The sequence below is a fragment of the Salvelinus sp. IW2-2015 genome, linkage group LG4p (genome assembly GCF_002910315.2).
Source record: "Salvelinus sp. IW2-2015 linkage group LG4p, ASM291031v2, whole genome shotgun sequence".
Classification (NCBI taxonomy): Eukaryota; Metazoa; Chordata; class Actinopteri; order Salmoniformes; family Salmonidae; genus Salvelinus; species Salvelinus sp. IW2-2015.
In genome coordinates, this window is record NC_036841.1 from 9243643 (window position 1) to 9249918 (window position 6276).

General features: G+C 41.3%; 1 pseudogene; it reads left to right on the forward strand.

Moving 5' to 3' along the window:
• Nucleotides 1-579: 579 nt before the first annotated feature.
• On the forward strand, nt 580-5724 carry LOC139023791 (homeobox protein otx5-A-like; annotated as a pseudogene).
• Nucleotides 5725-6276: the final 552 nt, after the last annotated feature.

A 6276-nucleotide genomic window follows, 5' to 3' on the forward strand; every position in this document is an offset into this window, starting at 1 on the left:
GATTCGATACGGATGTACTCTTCTGATAGCTATCAAGCTTTCCCTGACAGTGCAGCACTGTTATTCAACTCCTAAAGGTCCTCTTCGTCTCCAGGAAAATGACTTCAACAGAGTTGCTAGCTTGTCCCTTTGTCTTTAACAATTCAAAACGGACTCTTATAACACACCAAACGTATAGGCTACTCCGAAATATTGAGTGGCCCATCTATTTAATTTCACAATTTAACTTTCACGAATGAGTGTGCAATTGTATGTTTTGGTTAAGTGGATTGGTAGGCTATGCAGTTACTGTACGCTTTAATTCAAAATTGTTATACCAATGTTTCCCCTTTTAACTTGAATGTGGATAAAGGAGATTTGAAAAATAACCGTGTAACTCAGTTTGTCTCGCCAGTGTTCCATTTGGTTTGTGTCCACCTGTTTGTTCCTTATCCTACACATATCAAACTGTTGTTTCATTTGACTGGATGAATGTGCATCAAATCCAACAAAGTGCAAAGTGTGTGTCACGACATGGAGAGAGATAAAGAGAGAGCGAGAGATAAAGAGAGAGAGAGAGATAAAGAGATAGAGAGAGATGGAGAGAGAGATAAAGAGAGAGATGTAGAGAGAGAGAGAGAGAGAAGAGAGAGGGAGGGGTCAGAGTCTACTCGGCGCAAGAACTTCACTCTAATTAGCCAACTTCTTTCTTGGTTCGCTCAGTTCCGCGTTCTCACCCCAGCTTATCGCCACTCACTGGAAGCACGACTCGATCCTCTTTGCTTCAACAGACAGGCTCGAGCTCAGTCCAGGGAACGCTAGATCTGACACCGGAAGAATAAGGAACAATACCTTCCCTTCTTGACGCCGATGCGCACTTCGAAAGCGCGCGTCTTGGATTGAAAGGTTCATCACACTTAGAACGGTGATCATACCACTGGCTAGTGTGTTTAATTGTTGGTTTCAGGCTACTTTGTAAGTGAAATTGAAAGAATACACCGGCACCACAATACCTATTGAATAGATGTGCTTTGACAGAGCTTGATCAACAGGTGTGAAGGCAGCAGAACAAGGAGTATCGGCGCCCTGAACCTGCACTCCTTACCAGCGAGTATTACTGTAGCCTCAAAAGTTGGCAAAATACTGCGAGAGGGTCAGAGACAAAGGAGGAAAACAAAACAAAAAGCCGATCGGCATTTATAAAGAAAAAGAAGTGATAGAGAGAAAGAGAGAGAGGGAGGGACAGAGAGAGAGAGAGGAAGAGAGAGAGAGGGACAACCCTTGGAGAATAGCAGAAGACCCGGCCCCCGGCCTGAGTGTAAGAGAGAGAGAGGGCGAGGGAGCGTTTTAAAGCCGGCACAGGCATGATGTCCTACATTAAGCAGCCTCATTACGCCGTGAACGGGTTAACTCTGTCTGGTCCTGGCATGGATCTACTACACTCTGCCGTCGGATACCCAAGTAAGTCATATTTGTAACTTTTTCATGTTTTAGAACTGTTTGTCTCAACAATTGCCTGAATTCCAAGCGGTACTGATACATATCCATGAGCAACGAGTGCGTAAAGGGAACAGGGCACAACAAGCCCCCATTATGTTGTTTACGTTCTTGTTGTTAGACTTATGACAGCGAGTTGTGGATAATATATAGTCATACTACGGACACCATGTCTTATTCTTAGCTGATGCCACATTTTGAGGGTCATCACTGAACTACATTGTTTCAAATGGAAATGTCTTATTGCGCACATACAACAAACCATGTTTGTATTTTTAAAGATATGGTCAACGTCCATAGTAACTTGTTTCAAGGGCCTTGGAGTAAAATGCCAGTTTTAAAATGAGATGACCTATATACTTCATGTGTAAGTGGTAACAACTATTTGTATGAAAGGAAATGCAGATGTTTTATTTTTGATTGATCCAGGGCCATACGTTATAAACACCAGTCTAATTCACAAAGACCTGTAACTCTAGATATTTGAGGTTCCTGTCAGTTGTGTAATCAAGAGTTATAGAGCTCTACCTTCATGTGAAAACATTCATGTTTTATCAAGATACATTTCTTCCCTTTATCGAACGTATTTTATTTAGTGTTTGTTTATGTTTTATAAAGCCACAGTGTTTAGCTGAATTAATGTATAATGTGAAGAGATAGGAGAAAAAGATAGAACACTCGAACATTAAATAAAACACATTTGTAATAAAGGGAAATATATATATATATATAGACTATATATAGGCTAGAGACATATATTTATTTTCTATAACATTGGAAACAAAGCACTCATGAATATACAATACATGTTTTAATAGAGAACATCATATATGCCTCAGTATAAGTACTTATTAGTAACATTATATTACACGAAATTACACGAATTCAGTTCTAAATGAGCCTAATGGAATTTAGACTATTATTTAACTTGGCAATTTGACAACATTTTTACACCAAACAAGTGATTCACAGTTCGTTCTTCCGTTCTATTTTTCTCTTGTTCCATTTGAAAGCATTTTGGCCAAGGGGGAAAAGGTTCACAAAACCAAATATACGATGAGTTAACGAAATATAATAAAAAAATAACTTTTGTGTGTGTGTGTGTATTTTAGACATCCCCAGAAAGCAGCGTCGGGAAAGGACCACGTTTACGCGCGCGCAGTTAGACATCTTGGAGGCACTGTTTTCCAAAACGCGCTACCCCGACATCTTCATGAGGGAAGAAGTGGCCCTCAAGATCAACCTACCAGAGTCTCGTGTACAGGTAATAAACAGGATATATATACTTCCATGCATAAATGCCCACCAGAATTGGTAAAATGATCTTGCAAAAATGAAAGTGTGGGTCAAATGTCTATTTACAAAACGTCAGTGATTGTTTGGCCAGAATGGGAGCTGAGTTGTCTGAGAACTCACCACGTGCTCCTCCACAGGTATGGTTTTCAGAACCGCGCGCTAAATGCCGCCAGCAGGCGCAGCAGAGCACGGCCAGTCTAAACCTCGTCCACCCAAGAAGAAGGCTCTCCAGCCCGAGAGGCCAACTCTGAGGCCAGTGTCAACACCAACGGGTCCTACAGTCCAGTACCCTCCCCTTGCACCGCCATCACCCCCAGCTCCAGCAGTGCCAACGCGACCGTGTCCATTTGGAGCCCTGCCTCCATCTCCCCGCTGCCAGACCCCTGTCAGCCTCACCACGCCCTGCATGCAGCGCTCCTCTGCCTACCCCATGACCTACACCCAGGCCCCGGCCTACAACCAGAGCTACGCAGGCTCGTCCTCCTACTTCACTGCCTGGCTGCAGCTCCTACCTGTCTCCCATGCACTCACAGCTCTCCGCCACCGGGGGCGCCCTCAGCCCCATCACCTCCATGGGCGGGCACCTCGGCCAGTCCCCTGCCTCTCTGTCTTCGCAGGGCTACACAGCCGCCTCGCTGGGCTTCGGGGCCGTGACTGCCTGGACTACAAGGACCAAAGCTGCCTCCTGGAAACTCAACTTCAACGCAGCTGACTGCCTGGACTACAAAGACCAGAACTCCTGGAAGTTCCAGGTCTTGTAGGTGGAGGAGGTAAGAAGGGACCAGCCAGGAGAAGCTCCCATTCCATTCAGTGTTAAAGACTTGGACACATAGATGGTCAACTAATCATTTCAGTCCATGAACTCAATGACTGAGAAAATGTCATTCTTTTTTGTGTTATGGAAAGCAATGTGGAAGCAGATCCACTGATGTTGGGCTTTGTGATTTTTGGGAAGGTGACAAGAAATGACAGACCACATCAATATTGTTAAATCAATGATATCCAATTAATACAGCATTATCAACGTGAGGATGCACAATCAATGGGACATTGACGTAATAAAGTTAGTCATATAGAAGTGATGACAAACAAATCGACATGTAAAAAGATAATTGAGATACTAAAATTGAGAACTGATTTTAAAAAGGAATACATACCACACGATTGAAAGCAATACCTGTAGAATGAAATTGTATACATTTATAATTTGATGGTTACATTTCGAAAAACAGCATAATTAACAAAGGTCCATTCTTGTATGCCATAATCAGGGTTTTGAGGACCAAATGAATAGAGATTTGCAATTTGAAGGCTGGATGAAGTATCAATTTGATGGAGAGAACGAACAATTGATTTTAAAAAAAGGAAAAAAAGGATATTAAATATTGGTTGCAATGGATCCCATTGGTCAGGTAGCTGATAGTCAACCCCAAGTTGATTTCTGAACAGATCTGTCACTCCTTTAGTGGTCTTGTTGTGCTTAATGGTAACTGAGAATTAGAAAGGAAAAGTGGAATTCCACCCCCAAGATGGGTGGGCTGGCCTTGACTTTAGACCAAATTGGATTCAGTGGTTATTTTTGTCATTACTTCAGGACAATTGAAAGTTGTGTACATTGTAATGAAGAAAATGACTCTGCCTTGAATTTGATATTGAACAAACAGAGGGATTTCCAGCAATAGGCAAAGCCTGACTCCAATGGGGACAATGGTTGTTTTCTTTTTCCCTCTGTCATTTGTTTTATGGTTTATTTTTGTTATGAAGCTGCTTTTCATATTTGGTGAATTGAGAGATCCTGGAGCCAAACAGACACACAGACAGACACACAGACGTGCATGGGTGTCTCCATAAGCAAGAGGGGATGGGTAAAGCAAGGATAACCTTTGGTACTGTCAAGTAGAGACCATAGGCTATTGTTGTATCATTTTACCCAGTAGCTTTGAAGGGAGGGGACCCTCGGCAGACAGTGTGTTAGAGTGAAGGGGGGTAAAGGAGGGGGGCTGGATTAGGGTGATAGGGTCAGTAATAGACCTCTTAATCTTTGAGCACCAATCATGGAATGAATCACATCTGGGCACAAGGCATTCTGGGATATGCAAGGATGACAAATGTGTAGCCTTTGCGTTTTTATCCCACTCTTTGTTTGTTGGGCGGGTGGGTGGTGGGGGGGTTTGATGATTACTTCACCAGTACTTAAATACTACATTTCCTCTTAATGACTTAACTAACCCTGTTGCCGAATATACTGTTACAATGAGATATTTGCAGGAGAGAAGACTCAACAGTAGAAAGGGAAGGGTCTGGGCATGATTGCGCTACCCTTGCACAGAAAGCATGGAGCATCTCTCAGTTGTTACCTGTAAAGGAGCGAGGGCTACCATTTTGTGTTGATGTATCGTTTCATCTTTTTGTATTAGAGTATAACATATTATGTTTCTTTAAATTTGTGAGTCCTTTGAAGTAAAATTGTGGTAATTTGTTTGAAGTTAATATGATCATTATTACTATAATTATTATTATTATTAATTCTAAAGCTATTATGAATATTGCTACTATTCTGTTTATTTTGTTCTTTTTGTAAATATTAAACTTGACTTGAAAATGCAATCATGTCTGGTACTAACAATGTGTTACACAGACACACCACGCAAATTTCTAGAAGACTGGCCATTTTAATTGTATTTTTTTCTGTTTTCTGGTCTCTTCTTTTCTGAACAATGTTTTTCAAACTCAGGGGTTTATCCAATAAAGTTAGTGGTGATAGCATACAATGCTCTGTATACTTCCTGATCATCCACATTCATTATTTGCATTCTATGCTTTTATTTCTGATACGAATTACTCCCCCTCTTTAGTATTAGTATATCGGACATATCTCCTGTTTGTTTGCCCACCCCCGACTTCTACATGGGATAGCTATTGAGTTTTAAGACATTAAACAACTGAAGAAAATCTAAGTGGTCATTGTGTTTTGTGCCAGTACCCTGTTCCAGTACCCTGAGCCTCACAACAGGCTAAAAGACCAACTGGTGGTTGATGGATACAGTACTACTAGCAGGAGTACTATAACTTTATTATCCAAGAGAGAAATTGCTTTGCAGCGAAGAAAATAACATTTAATCAAAGACCAGTATAGTCAAAGATTATCCCTATACAATGATTACATCTAGTTCATGTGCTGAAAAACTCATTCGCCACAGATCAAATCAAATATGTGACATTCCTCCTTTAAAACTGCTACATAAATGCTTGCATAATAACGACGTGCATAAGAATGGGCCCAACAAAGTAATAAGACAATCCTATCAGTGTGCAATGAACAGCAGCAGTCCAACTTCATTGTACACTTTAGTGGCACTTAATCATCCAACCAATAAGAATGAAGCAACTGCTATTATGCTTTTAAGATCGCATGCCTCTCCTAGATCCCTTTCCCACATGTGTTATCCTGTTGTATCCCTGTATCCCTGCAAGGAGAGCAGGAAGTAAAGTATCTATCGTACA